Below are 25,131 nucleotides of genomic sequence, written 5' to 3'. Positions count from 1 at the left end.
CGCACAGATGGAGTGTTTTACATAAGTAGTAGGGATCTTCTGGCGCACAGATGGCACCACTTTAGATAACTATCCTGTGACCTCACCACCATGCCCTCCCTCCATAAAAGCTGGGGATTAAGGTCTGGAGGGTGGGAGTGGAGAAGAGCTGTGTAATATGGCTGCTGTAGTACCCTGTGGATCCTCCTCCTGATTGCCCCCGCAGTAAGTTACCCTGAGTTAAAACTCTGTAAATGTTATGCAGTGGCTCACTGTAATTTTCAGTATGCAAGTACCCTCTCAGGAGGGAGGATACATTACTGACCCTCAACCTTCTACCTGTGCGGGGAGGCAGAACAGATGTTAAATTCAGTGATCACCTGTTCCATTATAAATAGAGCCATATGACACATAATGAGTACAGTTGTTTTGTTTGTTTTTTCATGATTACTTCTTGACATCATTTATCTGAAGTTTTTGAGTGTTTCATCTCTTTAGGAAGCTGCCAGTATGGTTAAGCTTCTCGAAAGGAAAATATTTTATAAGTGCAGTACACTTACTGTAGCTCTCATAACTCAACATACAATGTGAAGTTTAAAAAGACATTGAACATTCCTAGAACCATAAATCGCATAAATATTTCAAAAATATGTTTTCTAAAAAATATGGTTAGGCTGTTGAATATGTATATTTGCGCATCCTTTTAGATAGGAGATTGAATTCTTGCATTAGATATTGTAATTTTCATGTGTACTCACTATGTATGTTTGATGCATTCTGATTTCGACATAAGTTGATACTTGAAATTCATTTTAATGTGAATTTCTGTCCCTGGAAAAGCTCAGCATTTAGTGAAATACTATCTATTTGTTTTCCAGGCACTTCTTTTGACACCACTCCATTAAATAGACCATGATCATTTGAGGGCAAAGATCACACTTAAGTTATTCGCTTTTGTTTCCCTAGCACCTAGCAGTTTTCTTTACTGGATAGTAAATAAACACTTATGAATGTAATTGAGTATGTAACTGATTCCTTGAAGGAAAATATGCCTAAAGTCTTATAGTATTACATTATATTAATTAATTTTGAACTTGATTTTTTTTTTTAAGATAAATGCGGAAACTTCAAGGTTATTGCATGAGAATGATGATTTGCTATTTGGAATAACATAGCCAAATTTGATGTTTAAATAATTCCTCTAGGAAATCAGGGTTATGTACTGGAGTCAGAATTTATTCCTTCTGAGATGCCATATGGCACATAAGTTAACTTTTAGCCTTGAAGAGGATAAGAGCCCCTCTTATGTATCACTCCACATATCCTACTTCTAGAAGGATAAATCAGAAGGTAGAAGGTATTTTGCTTTTAAGAAAGAGGGGTATAATGAGTTGATCTAAACCTTTAGAATTACATCACAGGGCAAGATTAATTGTATCTTACTGAGATAACTTGCTTTCTTCCAGTCTGAAGAGATGAGGGGCCCTTAGCTCCTTTTAAGCAAGTGCTTGTCCATCTCACGCTTCAGTACTCTTCTTTCCTTCCCCCTTCTCTGGTATTTAAGTAAACACTCTTCTCTCACTTTGGTAAGACAGGCTAGAGAGAGCCCTCTTAGGGGCTTCTTCTTTTATGAGACCTTAAGGTATCATCTCTTACACAGATACCGTATATAGAAGCAATCTCCATACCCTCCAAATACATGTTTTCTTACTTGGTTACTTAGCACATAAACCAAATACATATGTGTATTTGGAATTAGGTTAGAGAGAGAGGAGGTCAGCATATATTAAAAATAAATGTTTGGTCCTATATTTTCAAGGCTAACTATTGAAAGTTCCTAGAAATATTCCATACTAAGATATAAACCTTTTGGTTCTAGCTTACTAAAAGGGTGCGTAATATAAACTGAGATAAACTGTCAGTGTTCTGAGTGTTATTGTGGCTGTCTCTAAGAATTTCATATTGGAATATACACCTATGTCCTTATTTAACTTTATTCACAACTGAGATTAGGCATCTACATAAGACAGTAGGAGATGAAACAATCCAACAGGTTAGAAAAATAAGAACTACCTACCATTAGATTCCTAATCTAGTATTCTTGGAGAAGTCTGTGAATTTCCAAGAAAAGTTTATAGGGGATTCTTTAAGTAATACTTATACCCAGATAATATATTGCCAATATAACAGTCTATAAACAGACTTTATAAAGATGAGATCAAGTGATATTTACAAATGATATAAACAAAAAATCATAGAATGGTCAGAAAACACTAAAATCCTCTTTATCTTATTGAGCAAAAATATGATAATTAAAACAAGGTATTATTCAATATCCACCATGTAGAGAAAAATTTCAAATTGTGAGATTAGTGTAACGATGCAAAAAAGCAGAAGCATGTACACTGTTGAGAGTGCATCCTATTATATCAGTTTTAGAGAGAATTGAGCAATATCCAATAGAATTGAGTGTTCGTATACACTATGGTTTTTGATAGCCTATAGATAATCTCACAAGTATAAACTACACAATGATCCATGAACATGTGTGGTCACTACAGAATTTCTGGTAATAGACAATAGACTTAACCTCAATATTCATCAATAGGGGAAAAAAGATAAATGGTTGTATTTTATGCAGTTGTGTACTATTCATAATTAATTTGAAAATACCAGCTCTGTTGGAATGGATGGATTCAATGGATGGATCTTGAAAGAAGTTGAGTGAATAAAAGCAGACTGAAAAAGAATTTTCAAGCTATGATCTGATTTATATATATGATTTATATATGTATAATATACATAAATTTGTCACTTAAACTAGCATTTTTAGTAGAAATATGCATGGCCTTGGAGAATAGAAAGAGAAGCAATATGATATTGGCAAGGTGATTCCAATTTTACAGTCATACTTTTAAAAATAGTATTTCAATTAAATATGGGGATATTTATGCTTGCTAGGTATAGATGTTCTAGTTATGATGTATGCATATATTTATGTATAAGGTAATATTCTACAATTACAAAAAATTACCCTTAACAACAAAATGAGTTGACTTTTTGTTTAAGAATTTGTTCATTTTCTCTCTCCCCTTAGTGTAGAGTTGAAAGAAGAGAAGGACTAAAATTCTTAGAAAAGGCTGATGGAGAGCTTATATACATGTTTGATGTTTGCTTTGTATTGTTTTAGGAACAGGGATATTTCACATTCCCATTTATGTTTCTTGACATGTTATAGTATGAACATGCTTCAGTAAATTTGCTACAAAAATGTTGTGGGTGTGTGCATATATGTGTATGTGTGTATGTGTGTATGTACTGAAAATAGGATGTAATGGAGTTGAGAACTTGACCTCTGCATCTACATGTGCTCAGTGCAAAGGGAGGACAGCGTCCCTGGAAGGAAGAGGATCCACGAAGGAGCCACATCAACAGGAACAGCGGCTCAGAGGTAGAGATAACCATGCAGATACAAACCTCTCATGAATTATATCAACTTACAGCTTGATTCAAGGTATCAGTTTTATGTCTTAGCCAGACATACCAATATTTTCAGTTATAGCATAACCCTTGTTGCCACTTTGGTCTCATTCACAAATCATCTTTCGAGTAACATTCATTGTGGGAAACTAATTTATTCAAAAAACTCTGCCACTATTGCTCATAAATCATCTGGGTATTTCCTGCCAAAATATAATACATTTTGTTTTATATTGTATAAGCACATGCTTAAGGCACAAAAACCAATTTTAATGTACCAAACAAAGCCCAGCATTTTATTCCTAAATATTCTGCGGGGACCTGCATATAAGAAAGCAAGGCATTAAAACAAGGTTTCCTCTTCCTATGTCCACTTTTCAGCTCTGAGACACCATTGGATAGTAAACTCTGTTATTGTGGAATCAAAATTATTCCCTTGGTGGGAAATCTTGCCAGTGGAGGAAGGAGAACAAAGATGTGTTTGTGTTGATGATGTCACTGTATTAAATATAAGTAGCTTTTTATTCCTTAGGAAATGTTTTAGGCCAGGACAGGTATCCTGGTGTATGTTGGCAAATATTTAATCAAGTACATGTATCCACCCCAGAATATCTTTTTGACGGATATATTCCACTCACTAGGGAGAAACTCAACTCAATGGAGGTATATCAAAATGATTAGTGAGGTAAAGACTGATGAAAATAGTATTTTATTAATATTATATAGAAGTGATAACCATAAAAGGTAGATCTGAGTCAAAGGACACATAATCAACTTATAAATATTCCCTTTATGAGAAGTAAACCTTAGGGCTTCATTTTTCTTAGCTTATTTGAGAATTATTTAAGTGTACAAATACAATTATAAGTCGCATTTCAACTTATAATTGATCACTAGCTCTTGATCACCTCAGCATATTTCTCATTTCCCCCATATTATCCGTGATAAACTGAGAAATGTTTTGTGATGGAACAAAATACTAGTTTTGTTTCTTTTTTTTTAAGTGACCAGTGATGAGCATTCACTGACTATTCTTTCTACATACTGTACACACTCTCAGAGAGAGGTACTTAGTGTTCTAATTCAGCTGCTTGCTGGAGAGGGAAGCTGAATTTTTGCTTTTTGATCTCTTTGAGATCATTGAGGGGAAACAGATTCTTAGGATTCCTCTATGAAGGTGCTCAAGGCAACAACATAAATATAAAAAAATTATCCATGTAGAATCTAGCAATGCCACTCCCTGGCAACAATAAGAACATCTGATTTATTTAAAATGTGCAGTTTTCTTATGTTTCTGCAAAATGCAGAATGCTTTCATGTGGGAACCCATGATAGGATGTGCATTACAATACTTATGTCTTAAATTAATGAAAAGTCTGGATTTTCAGTCATCAGAAATATATGCTGTCCTGAAATTTCTGAATTCATGTAAATTTTAACATGTTCATAGACAAATTTTAGTATAGCTGATAGATTTAGTAAGTAAATAGGAAAAACTCCTAGGAGTTTTAGTCACAAAAAGCTAAAAATGATATTAATTCAGATAATCCCTTCCCTATATAAAATGATACAATCACTCCCCCCAGCTCTCCCAATGAAGGATAATACGGTAGTTCCAACTGAATTAGAAATGAAGTAAACTTGGAACTAAATGAATCATAAATCAATAAATACCTCAGCCTGCTGCCTCATGGTTTATTGATTCACAAGCTGTTTATCCGACACTCATTGTGCTTCAGTGTAATTATTGTTTAATTACATTTTCTGTATGTACCAAATTGTATTTTAGATGTCTTCCTAGACCAAACAATTTCAAGCTCTATATGTACTCACTAACCATGGGGTTTGTTTATCTTTTCTTCTTCAGTATGCTAGCCTTGATTTCTGCTTGTACACCAGACACATCTCACAATAGGACCTATTAAAGCACATTTAACAAACTCTCCCTAATTATAATCATGTTTATTGTTCTTATTTTTTACACCAAAACTGATTTAAAATGTAACAGATGATGTGTGTTAGACAAAATATAGCATCATCTGAACCACATAAAGCTATTCAAAATTACTAATCTAAACCATGAAGCCTGTAGTTTTATTCAGCATATCCATGAAGTGGTCTAGGACAAGGATATAATTGGGAATTGACTTGATGTTGACCATTTAAAGTATTGTTTTTAAAAAATAATGAAGTGTGGAATATTCTTCCTAATTTCATATTATCTCATATTAAAAATTTAATTTTCAGTGAGAAATCCAGAGGTAGCAAATAATTTCTACCTTTATAATTTGAGGCATAAAGGAAATTAAAATTCTTTTCTAATTAAAAATTTCTAAACTAAGAACCCATGAAATATGTCCTGGATGAAGCTCTTTAAAACATCATTTGGAAACAATAACAAATAGACTGTGATAGCTTAAAAATAGATTTCTTTCAAAGGAGATATGGACTACACTTGATCTTGCCAAATGGGAGCAGATTTCGAAGTTATATTGGGGATGTAACATCATTTATATCATTCTTCAAAATGTTACAACCTATCTGTTATTTTTATCCCTTTTGAGAGACTGAGGTCATTGAGATCTTCCATCAGAGGTTAGACCTGATTTATGTGTTAGGAGATAAATAGCACCAAATTTACCATAAACTCAGTTAAACAGCCTTACTGCCAGGGAAGTCTGTTTGAAAGAATTTGTTCTTCCATGGTCTTATACATCCTAAAATTAGACTGTATTTTTAGATTTCAAAAATTCACCAATTTCAGAAACTCTTAGGAAATATTTAGTTGCCAATATCTTATGTAGTCCTGAGGCTCCCACCTGGATCAAGAAATAAGCAAGAAAGGTCCTGTTCACATTTCTTAGTACACAAAGTTAACAATTTGGCATGGATATTTCTGCCACATTCAGTCCATGCTTATTTTATAAATTAATTAACAGATGGCTGACTGTACCAAGTTTTAAGGATCTGTAAATGTAAATCAAGAATAATTTTTCATAGTATTCCATTGATTCTAATTTAATTATTAGGCAAGTAATTATAACAATTGAATAAAGAGCTGATTTATTCTTTTCTAATGATTATCCTTAAATTCAAATATTATATTTATGTGCATATGTATTTGTAGAGGTATGTGTGGATGCTAAGCTAATGTAGAGAGATGTGCTAGTTTATATATATATATATATGTGTATACACACACACACACACACACACACACACACATATATATTATTGGATCGCCTCCTTCTGTAACTTCTGTAATGTTACATGTTATACTATATTCTATTAAACAAAAAAATTATACCATAAAATTCTTCTAATTCTTTATCAATTTCTTCAGATGAAGTTCTTTCTTGATTTATACTTTGGGAACGTGTATCTGGGAGAGCTGTTACTTTCTGCTGAACACAGAGAGAGAGAGAGAATCAGAGCATCAGTGAGGAGGGGCAGAGAGAGAAAGGGAGACAATGAATCTAAAACAGGCTCCAGTCTTTGAGCTGTCAGCATAGAGCCTGATGCAAGGCTCAAACTCATGACCCTGGTCAAAGTTGGACACCCAACTCACTGAGTCACCTAGGTTCCCCACTATCTCTTTCTTTCTCATAAAATATAATACAATTGAGCATTTTAAGTGGAAAGAATACATGAGGAAAAGTAATGACAGAATGGTATTTTTAAATTTAACTGTTCTGAGCTTATGAATCTCTTATCCTTTATTTTCAACTGAAATGTGCTGAAGTCTAAAATTGCATTTTGCAATCTATGTATTACTACTAATACAGAATATTTTAAATGAGCCCTTTAAATTAAGGGCTCTTTCATCACTGAATTGCTATTTTGTAATGAGATAAAAATAGTTTTTTTCAACAATGGGATTTTTTAATGAACATTCTGAATTTACTGTCATTTGTCATTCTATCATATTCTAGAAATGCTATTCTAGAGCAATCAATGCTGAAATCAAAATATTTTATATAAGATAGCTTCACTTGATCAATGTTAGGGTTTCTTCTTCTCTGGAGCCTTGGGAATCACTAGTCTAAAATTTAATTTTTTGCAAATTAAAGATATTGCCCCTAAAACCATTATTCAAAATTGATTTTTATTAAACCAAATTGATATGGTGTTTGATAATTATCTCCTTTTTCTCATTCAAATGATGAGGGAAGAGTTGGCCAGTTTTCTATGCAGAAAATTTCAGTAGTGGTATTTTTAAAAAAGTAGAAGAAAAAAAACTTACTTAGCTCAAATTTGATTTACACATACACCTGTGTGTTTCTGCTGAAATTAATTTTTCTTCAAACCACCTTATTTGGTATATGGATCAGTTAAATTTTTATCAGTAAAATTACGTAGGGTTGTGATGATCCGAAGTCACATAATTAAGAATGAAATCTTCTGTATGTAAACAATCATAAGTACTTCCCACTAGCAATTAATGTAAGTAGGAATTAGTCGCTCTATAATATTACAATTCAAAAACTTGAAAAATAAATGAGAACTCATGTTAAAACAGAAATTTAAAATATATGGGTCTACGTTAAGATAGTTACCCATCTATCAAGATGGAAAAATGACATAAAATGACCTTAGCTAAGTTTAAGGTATTAATTACAATGGTAGTGTGTTAAGACTTTCATTGCATATATACCCCTGTGTCCTGTTGGCTGATGTGCATACCACTTGATGATATAATGAAACCAGATTTCAAAAATGAGGTAGCAAGGGTCAGCACAAGAGGAGAAAGCTTTTAAAAGACTTGCTGCTGTGTTTTTATTAGTATAAGGTGCTACTTTCTCTAGCACTCATTTCTTTTCTGCCACTAATGTGGTGTTTGCAGAGGTCATTTGTGGAATGCACTCATTATTGTATAGATGATCACCCCATTTAACAAGATAGACATTAACATTAAGATAGAGTAACTAAGAATCATCGATAAATTCAGTATTTATTGGATTTGTTCTGTCATATCTATGAAATATCTAGATTTCTCTAAAAGACTCAGTGTGTCTGAATAGAAAATAGTAAACAAAGAGTATTGAAAAGGGAATAGTCTATTTGGGAATGGATCCTAAGACACTTGTATGGCAGCAAGAAAGTGAGATGGGGAAGGGAAGGCAACAAATATGTTGGGTTACTAGAAAAGTGAACACTGTGCACTTATTTATTTATTTTTATTTATTTTTAATTTTTATTTCAATTCCACTTAGTTTACACTGTTATATATTAGCTTCAGGTGTATAATACAGTCAATTAACACTTTTATACATCACCCTCTGCTCATCACAACAAATATGCTCCTTAATCCCCATCACCTATTTAACCCATCCCCTGCCTACCTCTCTGGTTACCATCACTTTTTTCTCTATAGTGGGTGGTTTGCCTCTCTTTCTTTTTTTTTTCCCCCTTTGCTCATTTGTTTCGTATCTTAAATCCCACATAAGAGTGAAATCCTGTGATATTTGTCTTTCTCTGGCTGATTTATTTTGCTTAGCATAATCCTACTGGGGAACTCTGAGAGTCAGTGTAAAGAATGTCCCTCAGAATTATCCCACCAAAGGGAGCAAATAACTGGAACATTTATACACCAACTTCCAATAGTCATTAGTTGAAAGCTACTTGTAGGTTGCATTAATTCTTCAAGACTTGCTCTTTTCTCCCGGCAGCCAGAACATGCAAAGAGATTCACATATAGCAATTGGAAGTCTTCTTGTGTGCACTAATCTAGTAAAACATAAGGTGATATGGGCAGGACACAAACAAACCCAGCAATCTTAGAGCTTTGATTAGACATCACTTTAGACCAAAATTTGTTTAAAATTTCTGGTTCTGCTGCTTCCTTTTCACCTCTCAGAATGATCACATTTTAGAAAGCTTTGGGAATTGTGATGTAAGATTGTATCAATTCTTTTGGCATTGGGCTTTCTCAGTGTTGAGAAAATAATTTATATTTTGTTTTGTTTGTAATAAAAAGGTGACATTTTAAAATCAAAATTATCTTTGGTGGTGAGATCCCTGTTATATTCTACTAGTTGGGCCAAAAACAATTTTGTAAACTGATTTCTTATCATTCATAGCACAAATCACCTATTCTAGTAGATAGTTTTACTGACTTTACCACGCATCTGGCTTATTGCTGCCTTTGCTTGCTGTTTTTCTCATATGTATAATATCCTCACTTGAGGTCCAAATATGTTCCATTTTATCTATATAGGCATCCTTGTAATCTCCATTGCCCTTTGATTTGACCTAAAATGATGTTGTCAATACAAATAATTTGGCATTTAATATCTGTTCACTTAACAATTATATATTAAATATATATTAATTATATATTAAGTCACTCTTTTAGATTCTAGGAATATGGCAGGTAAAAGCAAGAGATTAGAGGGGGCTTGGGTCGCTCAGCTGTTGAACATCTGACTCTTGACTTGAGTTCAGGTCATGATCCCAGGGTGGTGGAATCAAGCCTTGCATCAGGCTCTGTGTTGAACATGGAGCCTGCCTGACATTTTCTCTTTCTTTCTCTCTTTCTCTTTCTCTGCTCCTCTCCCAGGGCTCATGCTCTTTCTCTCCCTCTCTAAAATAAAATTAAATTAAATAAACCAAGAATCTAAGGCACTTGGGTAGCTCAGTTGGTTGAGCATCTGACTCTTGATATCAGCACAGGTCATGACCTCATGATTCTTCATAGGGATTAGGCCCCACATAGGGATTCTCTCTTTCCCTCTCTCTATGCCCCTCCCCTCTTACAGTCTCTTCCTCTCAAAATAAAAAATAAACATTAAAAAAACAAGGAAATAAATATCCCTGCCTTGAAATAGTTTATGTTGAAATAGTAGTATATAAACACTAAACAATAAAAATAAGTAAAATATATAGTGTGTTAATGGTACACATGCTTTGGAAAAAAAAGACTAGAATATGTTAGGAAGTGGGGAACTTACAAGTTTAAGTTGAATAGCTAGTAAAAGGAGCCCTCTTTCCCAGAGTAACATTGGGCAAAGATGTGGAAGTAATGCTATAATTGAGCAAAATTATGTTGATGACTGGGGGAATAGTACTCCAGTCAGTTGAAACAGAAAATTTCAAAGGACCTGAGATGGTACATGTATATGGCAAGTCAAGGAAAAGCAGAGAAAAGCAGTGTGGGTAGAGTGGAGTGAGTAGGAGGAAAAGAGGCTGAATGAAATGCCTGTAAAAGGTGGGGTTGGACCTTATAGAAAATTGTAAATAGTTTGAATTTTACTCTGAGTGAGATAGGAAGGCATTGGGGGATTCTATGAAGAGGAGTGAGATGATATGATGAGTCTTCAACAGAAATATACTTTGCTGCCTTGACAACAGACCACATTAAAAGGTGAGGGAGACCATTACAGTGATCTGGATGAATGATAATTGTGGTATAAACAGAGCAGAAGTGGTGGAGTTGTTGAAAAAGGCTTGGAAACCAAGTATGGAAATAACAAGACGTGCTCATAAGTTGAATGAAGGGCATGAGCAAATGAGAAGAGTCCCACTTATTTGGCCAGAATCAAAGGAAGGATAGAATTGTCATTATCTCAGATGGAGACACATAAGCATAGCAAGTATGAAGAGAAAGATTGGAGGTTCCCTTTTGGACATGTTAATTTTGAAGTTTCTATTAAATATATAAGTTGAAGTGTCAAAGAGTGAAGTTTATGCTTATTTCTGAATTTCAGAAGTGTAGTTTGACTTAGCAGTAAATTAATTTGGGAGACACAGATTGGATGCAATCATTAAGAAAGTAAGTAGACCAAAAAAACTAAAGACACCCAAGGGATGAATCTCTAACCATATCAACATTAATGAAATGAGGTCAAAGAAATGAAGAAGATCAGCAGGAAAGAGATAAGGAGTGACCAGTGAGGAGAAAGTCAAACCAGAAGTTTATAATACAATGGAAAGTCAGTAAAGAAATTATTTTTTGATTAATTTTGATAAATACTATTGAAAAGTTAAATAAATGTCAATAGAAATTTGGCTATGAGATTGAGCAAAGTAGATGTTGTTGCTAACTTTGGACAGATAAACTCCTTGAGGTGGAAAGGTGAGAAAAAAGGCCTGATAGGAGTAAGATGAAGAGATAATGGAAGGAGAGAAATTGGAAACAATTCCAAAAATAATTCCTTTTCTATGGAAGAGAGAAAGAAAACCTGCCTCTTTTATTCCACATTTTTTTCAGAATATGGATCCATGTTCACTATCCCCAATCTACCACCTCAATCTTAGATACTCTTGTCGATGACTTTCTATACACTCACCTTGTAACTTTCTCTTCTTAATTCATATACAACTTCTCTCTATTACTTCCTAAGAATTCCCAACCATGAGAAATGATTTCTGGCACCTTTGAATATTTATTTTAAAGATTGCTTTCTTCCAACTCATGTTGAGTTGATCGGCAACATTTTGCTACATATCATATTCCTGGACCAGGTTCAGTTGCTGGAAGAGATATGGAATAAGTGAGTCAAGAACATGGAGAAACCTTCAAATGAAGATTCACAAAATCTACTGCCAAGATTCCAAGAGTTTCCCCTAATTCAGATCCGGCAAACAGCTCTGCTTTATCATGGACCTTCTTGAATTTATGTGGGATTCACCATATCTCTTTTTATGAAACAATAATAATAACAAATAATATTTTTAAAGAAGAACAAAAACAAAAACACAGGGAAAAAATCCCTTCCAACTATCCTAAACTCATTCCTTTATAATGTTTATTAATTTTTGAGAGAGAGAGAGAGCAAATATGTGCTGGGGAGGAGCTGAGAGAGAGAAGGAGACACAGAATCTAAAGCATGCTCCAGGCTCTGAGCTGTCAGCACAAAGCCCAACGTGGGGATTCACAAACCACAAGATCATAACCTATGCCTAAGTCAGACACTCACCTGACTGAGCCACACAGGTCTCCCTAAACTCGTTCCTTGAATCAGTCCAACCAAAGCTAACAATGCTGTTGCGTTTGATTTTTTCTCTTTACCCCTTTATCTGTATGTACTGCTATTATATTGTTTCTACCACTCACTAAGTTTCAGGCAAAATACTTACATTGAGATACATATTTTGTTTTTAATCATTAACTGAATTATACTATGGAATTATAGAATATAAATTGATATTATTTTACTCTTCAAAACCTACAAACATTTACATTGAAGAAAACATAAAAGGTATAAGTGGCTGCAGGTTCAAGTGAGTAAAAATTATTTATGGCACCTCACACTATTGTAGCCTGACCTGTCGGCCCTCAGTGTTCATTAGAAATTCATCAGTACCAGGCTCTCGTCTCTTCTTTGCATCTTCCTTTTTTTCTGATCTATTGGCTTTAGGCCAAGGAGAGATTTTTCTATAAGAAAAAAAAAAACCTTTTAATTAGCTCCTCACCCTCCTGATAGTGTCAGAATAATTCATAGAAAAGAAAACTTCAGAGCATAGTTCATTTCTGAAGAGATTCATGAAAAACTAAGCTATCCAACAGTGCTATTCTCCTACGAAAAGTTTTAGGCTGTGTGTGTGTATGTGGGTAGGTCATAGGCAAAGATAATTTTTATTTTATTACATCTGAGACATTTAAAAAATTCTGAAAATTTCAATACTTTATTTCTTCATGTAATAAAAATAATAGCATCTTTTTAAAAAATTTTTAAATGTTTATTTTTGAGAGAGAGAGTGCAAGTGGGAGAGGGTCAGAGAGAAAGGGAAACAATTCAAAGCAGGCTCTGGGCTCTGAGCTGTCAGCACAGAGCCTGAAGCGAGGCTCGAACTCACAGATCGTGAAATAATGACATGAGCTGAAGTCAGACACTTAACCGCCTGAGTCACCCAGGTGCCTCAATAGTATATTTTTCAGTGTGTACTGTGTGCCAAAAATTAAGTTGATCTCATAAAATTGCTTTTTTTTTTCATTTAATCTTCTGAATAACAGTATTTGGTTGATAATATTCTGGTACTCATTTTATTTTATTTTACTTTATTTTCTTTTTTAATGTGTATTTATTTTTGAACAAAGAGAGAAGAGGGGAGGGGCAGAGAAAGACTAAGACAGAGTCCAAAGCAGGCTCCAGGCTCTGAGCTGTCAGCACAGAGCCCTACCCGGAACTTGAACTCACAAACAATGAGATCATGACCTGAGCTGAAGTTGGACGCTTAACTGACTGAACCACGCAGGTGCCTCTTTGGTATGCATTTTACAGGTGAGAATTGAAAACATACATGGCTTAGTGACATATACAAAGCCACACAGTCAGTAAGCATTACAGTGTGAATGTCCAAATAGTCAATCTTATTTCAGAGCATAAATTTAAATGAATATATTTTATCCTGTTATTAATATGCTATGTGTACTCATATAAATAGAAGTGATAAACGTATCCTTAAATATGTCAGTTTATAATTGATTAAAAAGAGTTTAGTGTCAATGAAGACATGTTCATGGGTGAAGGAATGAAAAAAACACCTCTCTTGTTTTTAATTGGCTTTTGTGTGGGAGCACGTATGTAGTTAGGGAAGGGAGAGGGTATTGTCAGTTCAAAGGGCAGGAAGCCTATAGTTTTCTTAACTTTTTTTCCTAAGCCAAAAGAAACTAAATATGAATCCTCATCTTGTTAGTTTGTGGAATCACTGCTTCTTTCCCTACTGTATTGAAAGTCAGGGCAAAGAGGATCAGCCAGGTGACAATCTGTCTTATCAAGAAAAGCTGGTTTGCTTTCTCTGTTTCTTCCATTCAGAGTACCCTGAGGGTGTCCTCTTTCCTAAGATGCTGCTCCTCACCGATCCGTCCTTGCCACACCTGTGGAGGCCAAACTCAACAGGCTCCTCATCATTTCATACCATTGTCCTTGTCCCATCGCCTTTTTGGTTTTTCTGTTCTGTGGTGTGTGTGTGTGTGTGTGTGTGTGTGTGTGTGTGTGTGTAGTTTTTTTTGTTTGGTTTTTAAGAGAACAATGTTGGTGGCGACTATAAAAGGTAAACTGAGGCATAGTAAAATTTTTTTTGACTGTATTTGAGCAAAATAAATTCTGGTCAGGGCAGCGGCAAACGGAAAGCAGTTAGGTGTGCCTCAATAACAGGAGCTCAGGGAAAGACATAGAGAAAAGGCAGAAGCAGAGCAAGGAAATTATTGATTAGCTATTGTTTAAAAGCTTGCTTGTCTGTTTGTGATTGGTTGTCTTTAGTTTTGAGGTATTTACAGGCTTAGGTTTTGGTGTGCTTACAAAGGCTATCAAGACATTCTCCCCACCACAGTCTAATGAACTCTGTATTTAATTAATTTTAGGCTAATTTAACACAGAGAGTAGAGGTTGAGGAGCATACTTTCCTGGTTGTGTGTGAGGGGCAGTGGGGGTTTGGGGACTGCAAGAAGGTAAGTTTTCTCAGCTGGCAGCCCACTTGTAAAAAGTTGCAACCCAACGGTTGGTTTTTATTGTTGCTGTGCAGGTTTTTATTTTTTTAAGTATTAAAGCTTTTTTTTGTTTTTAGAACAATTTAAGGTTCACAGCAAAATTTAGGAGCAGGTATTGAAGTTTTCCGTATGCTCCCGTCCCTTAGCACATGTATACCCTCCCCCACTATCCACACTCCCTGCCAGAATGGCACATTTTTTTACAGCTAATGAACCTATATTGGTGCATCATAGTCACCCAAAGTCCATAGTTTATATGAGCGTTCACTCTTGATGTTGTACATTCTGTGGGTTAGGAAATAAGGATTGTTTTATGCCTCAGGTATAGACCCATTTTTACACTAGGTTCTGTTTCTTTGATAGTGTAATACTGCTAAAACCTTAGTGGACCTATCATCTACTTGATTCCAATTCAGCAACATATGCTAATGGTCACACCCAAGCTCTGTTCTAGAATATTTCTAATTTTGCTTATTTTTTTTAAGATTTGTATCTGTGTTGAATACAATTCTCTCTCTCTCTTTTGTTCTCCCTTACTTTTTCTCACTCTCACGTATAACTTATTTATAGATACCTTCATCTCCCAGGCTTCTGTGGAAAATCCACTCATGCAGTATATTTTCTCTGTGCAGAGAGAATATGCATATGTTTCCATTTGTGAAGATTCTCTGGGAATCAATTCCATCCCATTAGAGACTATAATCAGTGAATGGATCACCACATTCTTGACTTAATCCTTTTAACAAACTGAGTTTTAATCAGCCTTTATTCCTCATAGTAATTATTTATACTTTCATTGAGATATAATTGATAATAAATTACACACATTTAGGGGTCCAGCTCTTGATTTCAGCTTAGGTCATGGGCTCACAGTCGGTCATGGAATTGAGCCTCTCATCAGGCTCTGTACTGGTGTGTGGACCCTGCTTGGGATTCTGTCTCTCCCTGTCTCTCTCTGTTAACAACCCCCCCCCAAAGTAAGTAAGTAAACATTAAATTTTTTAAATGTTTCTATTAATTTTTCTATTTTTTTAAGTTTTTATTTATTTTGAGAGGGAGAGTGAGCAGGAGAGGGGCAGAGAAGGAGGGAGGGAGAGAATCCCAAACAGGTTCCACACCATCAGTGTGGAGCCCTATATAAGGCTTGAACTCACTAAACAGGAGATCATGATCTGAGCAGAAACCAAGAGTCAGACACTAAACCAACAGACACCCAGACACCCCATAAATTTTCTACTGATAGACATTTCAATTGTTTCTAGTTTTTTTATTTATGTTTTTAATTTATTTTTGAGAGACAGAGAGAGACAGCACAAGCAGGGAAGAGTCAGAGAGTGAGGGAGACACAGAATCCAAAGCAGGCTCCAGGCTCTGGGCTGTCAGCACAGAGCCCAACGCGGGGCTTGAACCCACAAACCATGAGATCATGACCTGAGCCGAAGCCGGACACTTAACCGACTGATCCATCCAGGCGTCCCTTTTTCTAGTTTTTATCTATTGCTAATAAAACTGCTTTGCATATTCATTCAAATATATCTTTCTTTTCTGTTTTAAGTGACACAGTGTACTTTGTGTGGTTGAATAGCAGTTTCTTCCTCCATATCTGTAGGGCTCTGAATTTAAGGATTTTATCTGTTTTCATTCTTTACTGCCAGTTATTTCCTGGGTTAATCTCTCTCAATACATTGCCAAATTTATCAAATAACTGTAAACATACATTGTTAACATTTTGTATTTCAAACGGTAGCCCGGTGTTAGTTCATTAGATAATCTGAGTCCCAAATGGGCAAAAACAAGTTTTGCTAAAAGTTTTACGACTGTAAAATGTGAACCAGTACGATGGTGTGGGTTGAAGTTTTCAGACAAGAGCTTAGAAAGCCCTCTTTTAAAGAAATGACACCAATACTCTGGTTTCTCTTCAGCTCGCATAAATCTTTCGCCTTTTACTAAAGAAATGACACCAAATTATAAACACAAAGTTAGGTATAAGTTGAATATTTGAGAAGATAAATCACAAAATAATTATAAATAAAAAATATAAATACCAGAAACATCACAAATTTTTAATAACTTGCTTATGATATACCTATGATTTTTCTGCCTTTTTGACTGTATTGTCTTTTATTTCATCTTTTTTCAAATGTTTATTTTTGAGAAAGAGAGAGAGACACAGACAGACAGACAGACCGCAAGTGTGAGAGTGGCAGAGAGAGAGGGAGAAAGAATCTGAAGCAGGTTCCAGGCTCTGGGCTGTCAGCACAAAGCCCGATGCAAGAACTTGAACACTCCAACCATGAGATCATGACCTGAGCCAAAGTCAGATGCTTAACCGACTGAGCCACCCCGGTGCCCCACTTTTATTGCATCTTTATATTAAGTTGAAGTTTGGTAAGATTATTTTCCCTCATAGAACAGAAAAATAAATCTACCTTTTTTTTTTAACATGGTAGATCCTTTTTAAAATTATTGACAACTTGGGTGCATAGAACATAAGACTTCATGTGTAGAAATACTGTTAGTAGTAATAGTGTATCTTTTTGCCCTTCAAAATAAGGGAATTCTGACAAACTTTAGAATTTGTCTTAAAAACCCATTGTGTGTTTATAGTTTTATATATCACATTATTTCTCATGTTACATACAGGGAAGAACTTCAGTTTTGACTAGGCTTCTATAAAATATCTTTTGCTTACAATTTTATAATTGGAAAACTGGAAAAATATTCCATATACTAGTTTCTAACTCCATATGTACCAATCGTGTAACTCCTCCACAAGTCACATTCTTCAGTACCAGCTGCTGTAGGACACATTGCTATTACATAATACCAGGTGAATTGGCATAGGGAGCTGCAAGAATATTCTGGAAAGCACTTCTCCACTGGCATGACCAACAAAACAGTTATAAATCGTGTTACATTCTTATATTCTATTTTGCTCCAACTACATGTATCTCCAACTCAGTTTTTCCTTAGACAAATACCAGAAATGATTGTGGTAACACTAATTCTACTCAACGTGAAGAATGTGATGGGGAGGTAGTTAGGGTAAAAAGAGACAGTGGTCTTAATAAAGTGAGATTATAGTACCGATGTTAGGACATTTTGCAAATATGTCTGCTTGTAAAATCCATGTGAACACATTACTAGGTTCCCTCCTAGGGCTTTGGGATGGACTTACATAGGTGGGGGAAAATGAAGTCTGTTTCATTAACTTCGTATTTAACCTGTTCCTGATTCCCACCTTTCCAGACACATATTTTAGGCTTTTATAGATGTCAGAATTTCAAATGTGGGAACCAAACTCCCTAACAGTCAGGATAAATTAGGTTATGCTGTGGAATTAGACACATTCAGAATTTCAGTGGTTTAAAATAAACCAACCAAGTTTATTTTTTGTGGGTTGATAGCACCGAGAAAGAAAGTGTTTACTTATTTCCCCTCGTGTTTACTCAGGGACACAGTTGATGAAGCTCCATCTGAACATGTTTTCCCATAATCCCCTAAGCAGGGGAAGGAAAACTCAGGAGTTCATCACACTGGGAATTAAAAGTTACAGTTTGGAAATAATGTGACATTTCCCTCTCTTACCTGGATAGCTAATAGAACAAACACCCAAACTTAAGGGATTTAGCAAGTTCAGCCTTCCATATACCTAGAAAGAGTGGAAAGCTGGTTATTAGTGGGTAACACAAAAGTCCCACATAGTATAATAGGAATGTCAAACATACCAGATCAAAAATTAATCTCCAAGGCTACTCTGGACATCTCCTGCTAACTGCGCTATTGTTTCAACATAATGTATTGTTGACCATATTTTATCATTAAAGTAACGCATGTGAAAAGCATCAAACTTGGGGTGCCTGGGTGGCCTGGTTGTTTACCCCTCTGACTTCATGAGTTTGAGCCCCACCTCAGGCTATGTGCTGAGAGCTCAGAGCCTAGAGCCTGGTTTGGATTCTGTGTCCCTCTCTCTCTCTGCCCCACTTCTGCTCATGCTCTGTCTCTCTCTCAAAAATAAATAAATATATAAAAAAGGAATCAAAGCTGAAATATTTCAAATTTTCTATGTATTAACTGTGTTATTATTTGTGAAACTTCTTGCTACTTATGATATAGTTAATATCAATAGCAGTCTTAAGTGAAACATTATATAAACTCAAATATAATGAAGAAAGACAGATAGGAGATTTTTTTTCATGATGCTACAGATGATGGTTTATTTCCCTCATCAGAGATTGGTTAATAGCAGATATTGAACTTCCCTAGTATTTCAAATGCCAACTCAGTGTTTTTTCTCTTTCCATGTTTTTGTTTTAATTCTTCCCCCTAGAAACTTGGCCAAATAAACAATATTAATTCAGGAAAAAGCCCCCTTTTAGCTTGCAATGCATTATTTCTTAAACTGAAATAAACCTGTGTTATGTTTCTATTAGAATAGTTACTGTCTCTCTGATATCTTTTACTTTTTTATTTGGTAATTTTAATAGGACACTTGTATATCTAGTTAGTTAATTTGGTTAGGCTTTAAAATGTGGTTTGATCTGGGGACACAAAAAGGAATGAAGCATTGCTCTTGCCATCAAGAATCTCACAAATAGAACCAAAACTAGGAAGTGACAGAGAAAAAAGAGAAGGGATTCCAGGCAGAGAAAATTGTGTATAATACATCATGGTCTGAGACCATGTGCAGGACTGTTATTGCCATTAGACTGCATTTCAGTAAAACTGGAATGTGGGGTGTGTATGCCTTATTGGGGAGGTGGGTCACACAGCAGGATGAGGAAGCTGGTGAGAGACAGAACAGAAAAATGTGAGCAATGACCTGACCATGAATGACTTTTTTGGCTGCAAGGAAGTAACTAAGTTTATCTTGTGTATAATGGAAACTATTGAAAGGAATACCATATTGGATTATCTCCATCTTGTTCTAGAGTGCCTTAATTTTTTTTTTCTATTTATGTACTCAGTGAATAAGTCAACCATTTTGGTGATCTTTGTATAAATACCATCTTCTTGTAATGATCATCCTTTACTTTCTCTGTTTAACCCTGTAATTCATGGTCTTTTTTTTTTTCTTTATCATTTTTGAACTATTTTCTTATGATAGAGTTTTGCATTTTCCCCTTAAATTATTTTATATTAACCTGCTTTTAGTTTTATTTTTTATAATTATAATTCATGCATAACAATTTTATATTTTTTAGACAAATCAACATAGTAGTAATGTAGTAAGTATACTATATTAATAACATTAATATAGACATTGTATAAAATAGAGCCCTAATAAGTTTTAATGCAAAAGCTAGCTTATAATTATTAGAAGAAAAATTACAGCAAGAAGCATTTTAATACTAATGACATCAAATGGAGTGACTACTACTATGTGCAACATAGTAGTATGTCTTGCATTTCAGAAAAAAAGAATGTAAGACATTTCTAATTTCAAGGCATGTTCAAAAACATATCTTTATATGGCACATCAGTGAAAAAAATTTTGTTTTATTTTCATTCATGATACCTACTTTTACTTCTAATCATTTCTTTTTTGTGGCTTATTGTATTATTATAGAAACATGAGGCTTATCATAAAACAAAGAAAAAACACCACTCCACCGAGCTATGCTAGCATTCAGGCTCACTATAGATGCTGTAATAACTGTGAACATTTGCCAAAGTTAATAGTGGTTCTGTTCACCTTGCCTATGTGCATAGAAAAAAAATTAAATTTTGTATGACCATGTTACCTCTTTCTTAATACAAGTGATCTCAGTTTTTTTTTTTTTAATTTCTAGAGGACACCTAGTTGGTGAAGGGACAGCTATCTTACATATCAGCAAGGATGTTTCTGTTAAGAACTCATTAAAATGTATCCTTGAGAGATGCTTGATTTTCTCCTTTATGTTGTTATTTCTCCACACTAATCTAATGTTTTTTTCAAGTATGCATTTCATAATGCAATTTAATAGTATATAGGTGATTCCAAATTGATCATTCTCTACCTTCATAAGATACTTTATGTGCTAGACATCCAATGAAACTCTAAAATTTTGACCTGAGATTATCTCCACACTTAGCATAATTTTAGCTGATGCAGGTGTCATAAAGCGAATGAAGAGTCTTGTTCCCTAGCAGTTGTAACACCAAAGCTTTAATTTGGTATTCCCAAGACTTTGACTTTTCCTGCCCTGACCAAATCTCTTAAATTTCTTATTACTTCAGAATGACTTCTTCACTAACTAGTGGTAGATCTATAGGTAACTATTCCAGGCTTAACCTTGCGAAGTTAATCAATATCCATGTTTTAACTACTGCAATATTTACAAGTAAACAGTTAAGTAATCATAACTCATCATGAGATGTGTGAGAGAAAAAAGAAGCTTCCAAAATTTTTTAGGCAAAATTTATAGAATATCTAAATATTTTATAAAATTATAAATCTATTTATTTATCAATTAAGGCTGAGAGGATAGAAGTAAAGAATAAAACTGTTTGCTAAATATTGTATCATGACATTCATATTCTTTTCATTAGAATTTTCTAAGAGACATACACACAAAATCGCACCATTTTAAGCAGAACACAAAGACCTGGGGCTTTCAGGACACAGCTTTTCATGTAACTCTTTTAGTTATTGAATAAACACTTATGTAATACTGTCTACATATCAGGCAGCATTCTAAGTGCTCTACAAATTGAAACTCATTAATTCTTATTAAGCTATGGCTGAATTACTATGTACTTTATAGCTTTCATGTGAAGTAACTAGATATAAAAACAATTTTTGAGGTTTATTTTGAGAGAGAGGCAGAAAGAGAAGGAGACCCAGAATCCAAAGGAGACACTAGGATCTGAGCTGTCAGCACAGAGCCCAACATGGGGCTCAAACTCATGAACCACAAGTTCATGACCTGAGCCAAGTTAGTTGCTTAACCAACTGAGCCACCCAGGTGCCCTAAGTAGCTACATGTTTAGGAAGAACTTGTTAATAGTGACAGAGGGATTGCAGAAATAATGTGGTTCCTCATTATCAGTGGGCGATTCTTAGTGATCGAGTGGGAGAAGGCAAGAGCAGAGAATATTTTAATGATCATTTTCTCTTCCAGAATGAAGAACATTATTCCTGAAGAAGTCTTGTGGGATAAAGTAAATTAAAAAATACATGCTTTAAACTTATTATTTTATAAGAGAGTTTATTGGCTCACAATGTATTTTCATATATATTATTTCATTTGATGTGGGGATACTGTGAGATGACATTTTCTAAAATTTACTGACATATGAGCCAGACACTGTGTTGATTCACTTTACTGAATCCTTACAACTTTTGATCATACCCAAGTAATAGAAGAGAAATGTGAGGCTCATATATTAAGCACTAGCAAGTGACAGTACTTGATAAACCTAGATAAACATGGTTTAATTCAGTAACTAAAGATGCTCAGGAAACAAAACAAGTAAAGGAGCAAATCAACTTTTGTCAAAATCTATGTTCTTAATCACATTGTTATTGCTTTAATCATTATTTTCATAGCCCCAAGATGAAAAACAACAACAACAACAACAACATGAGTTATACCTTTGCTACAATTGCATGGATAATCACTGGAATTCAACCCAATAGTAAAGGCAGTGTGATTTAGCAAAATGATATTCCATGAAGAAATACTTTCCACAAAAATCTAGTTAGAAGTAATAAACAAATTTAGCAAATTTGCAGCATACTAAATCAACACAGGTATCAGTTGCATTTTGCATATTAGCAATGAACAATCTGAATAAAAATTAGGAAACCAATTCCATTTATAATAGCATCACAGAATAAAATATTTAGGAATAAACTAACTAGGGAGGCAAAAGACTTGTACACTGGAAAATACCAAATGTTGCTGAAATGAGTTAAAGACAAATATAAATGGAACATTTATTTCCTGTGTTCATTGACTGGGAAATTTAATATTGGTATAATGCCAACATACCCAAAGTAACCTAGAGATTCAATGCAATCTATATAAAAATCTTGGTGATGTTTTTGCAAAAAAATTTACAAAATTTTTAAATTCACATGGAATCTTTTTTTTTAATATTTTTAAGTTTATATATTCTTGAGATAGAGAGAGACCTAGTGGGGAGGGGCAGAGAGAGAAGGAGAGAGAGACATAGAATCTGAAGCAGGCTCCAGGCTCTGAGTTGTCAGTGTATGGCCAGACATGGGGCTCAAACTCATGAGCTGCGAGATCATGACCTGTGCCAAAGTCAGACTTAACTGACTGAGCCAACCAGGCTTCCTATTTAAATTCACATGGAGTCGTAAGGGACTATTAATAGCTAATACAACCCTGAAAACAGCAAAGTTGGAGGTATCACCCTTCCTGATTGCAAACTTATTACAAAGGAATCAAAAGAGTGTAGTACTGGCATAAAAACAGAAATAAACAGATAAAATAGAGATCCCAGAAATAAACCTTCTCATATGTGGTCATAATGATTTCTACAAGGTTGCCAAGACTATTAAGTAGGAGAAAAGATAGTTCTTTCATCAACTGGTTCTGGGAAAACCAAACGAATGCAAATGAATGAATTTGAATTTGTACTTCATGTCATATGCAAAAATTAACTCAAGATACATCAAAGACAAACAGCTAGAACTGCAAGCTTCTCAAAAGAAAATAAAGACAGCTTCATGCTCCTAGATTTTTTTGGGGGGGGGGCAGGCAGCTCATAAAAATTTATTGCTATCATGTTTTCACCATCAAACTTATTATCTTGGTCTATCTTTCTTGCCTCTGTATAAGGCCAAAAGAGAGATATTGGCTACTTTGAGTCACCAACATTATGACCTTTGTGACCAAATTCAGCAACCAGAACTTCATCATTTTTCTCAATAAAATCCAATAAGATTTGGGTACAAAGGCTGTGATTTCTGTTGTCATTCTTGGTCAGCAAGACCCTGATACACTTCCTGAGGCCAGAATTGGAACTTTTAGCTTCAACCCCTACTGTTTCCAGCACAATTCCCTTTGCATGGCAACCACATCCAAAAGGGTTGGTCTTCAGGGATGTGCCCAAATGGACTTTCTTGTACTGTTTATCCTGCCACTTCTGATCTCCTTGGTGGCTGTGGAGCTTCCTGGCAGTACAAAGTCTGTGACATTTGCCCATTCTGCCTGTGCCTTGGGCTGAGTGAAAGAGAGAAACAGCACAGGAAAACTATGCTCTTGGATTTGTTAATGATTCCTTGGATATGATACCAAAAGCATGAGCAGCAAAAGAAAAAGATACACAATTTGATTATATTAAACTAAAGATGTTTGTGTATCAAAGGGTTTTCAAGAGATTAAAAAGGCAACCAATGGAATGGGAGAAAATATTTACAAATCGTATATCTAATACTATATAATCTATTCTAATATCCAGAACATGTAAAGAATGAAACTCAATATTCAGAAAACCAGCTGATTTGGAAATGGACAACATCTTGAATAAACATTTCTCCAAAGAAGATCTACAAATGGATTATAAGTACATGAAAAGATGCTCGACATCACTAACCATGAGGGAAATCCAGTTAAACGAAAATGAGACACCACCTCATACCTCTTAGAATGGCTATTACAAAACGAAATGAAACAAAATAAAGCAGGGATGAGGATGTGAAGAAATTGAAACATTGCACACTGCTAATGGGAGTGCAACATGATGTAACCTCTGTAAAAAACTGTATGGCGCTTCCTTAAAAAATTACCATATGATCCAGCAACTCCATTTCTGGGCATATGCACAAAAGAACATATATTTGCACACCCATGTTCTTAGCAGGTTTATTTACGATAGCCAAAAGGTGGAAGCAACCCAAGTGTGCAAATCAACAAATGAACAGATAAACACAGCATGACATGTATTTACTATGGAATACCATTCAGCTTTTTTAAATTTTTTTTTCATGTCGTATTTATTTTTGAGAGAGAGAGAGAGAGAGAGAGAGAGCGCATGAGCAAGGGAGGGGCAGAGAGAGAGGGAGACACAGAATCCGAAGACAGGCTCCAGGCACTGAACTAGCTGTCAGCACAGAGCCTGACGCGGGGCTCAAACACATGAACTGTGAGATCATGACCTGAGCTGAAGCCAGGCACTTAACCAACTGAGCCACCCAGGCAACCCCCATTCAGCTTTAAAAGGGAAGGAAATTCTGAAATTTACTGCAACTTGGAAGAACATTGGACGTTATGTTAAGTGAAATAATC

General features: G+C 34.9%; 1 pseudogene; it reads right to left on the bottom strand.

The window, feature by feature from the left end:
- Positions 1–23,701: 23,701 nt before the first annotated feature.
- Positions 23,702–24,049, bottom strand: LOC115285462 (annotated as a pseudogene).
- Positions 24,050–25,131: the final 1,082 nt, after the last annotated feature.

Source organism: Suricata suricatta, chromosome 1 (assembly GCF_006229205.1).
Source record: "Suricata suricatta isolate VVHF042 chromosome 1, meerkat_22Aug2017_6uvM2_HiC, whole genome shotgun sequence".
NCBI lineage: Eukaryota > Metazoa > Chordata > Mammalia > Carnivora > Herpestidae > Suricata > Suricata suricatta.
Note: the sequence above shows the minus strand (reverse complement) of the source record. Positions and strands in the feature narration are given on the sequence as shown.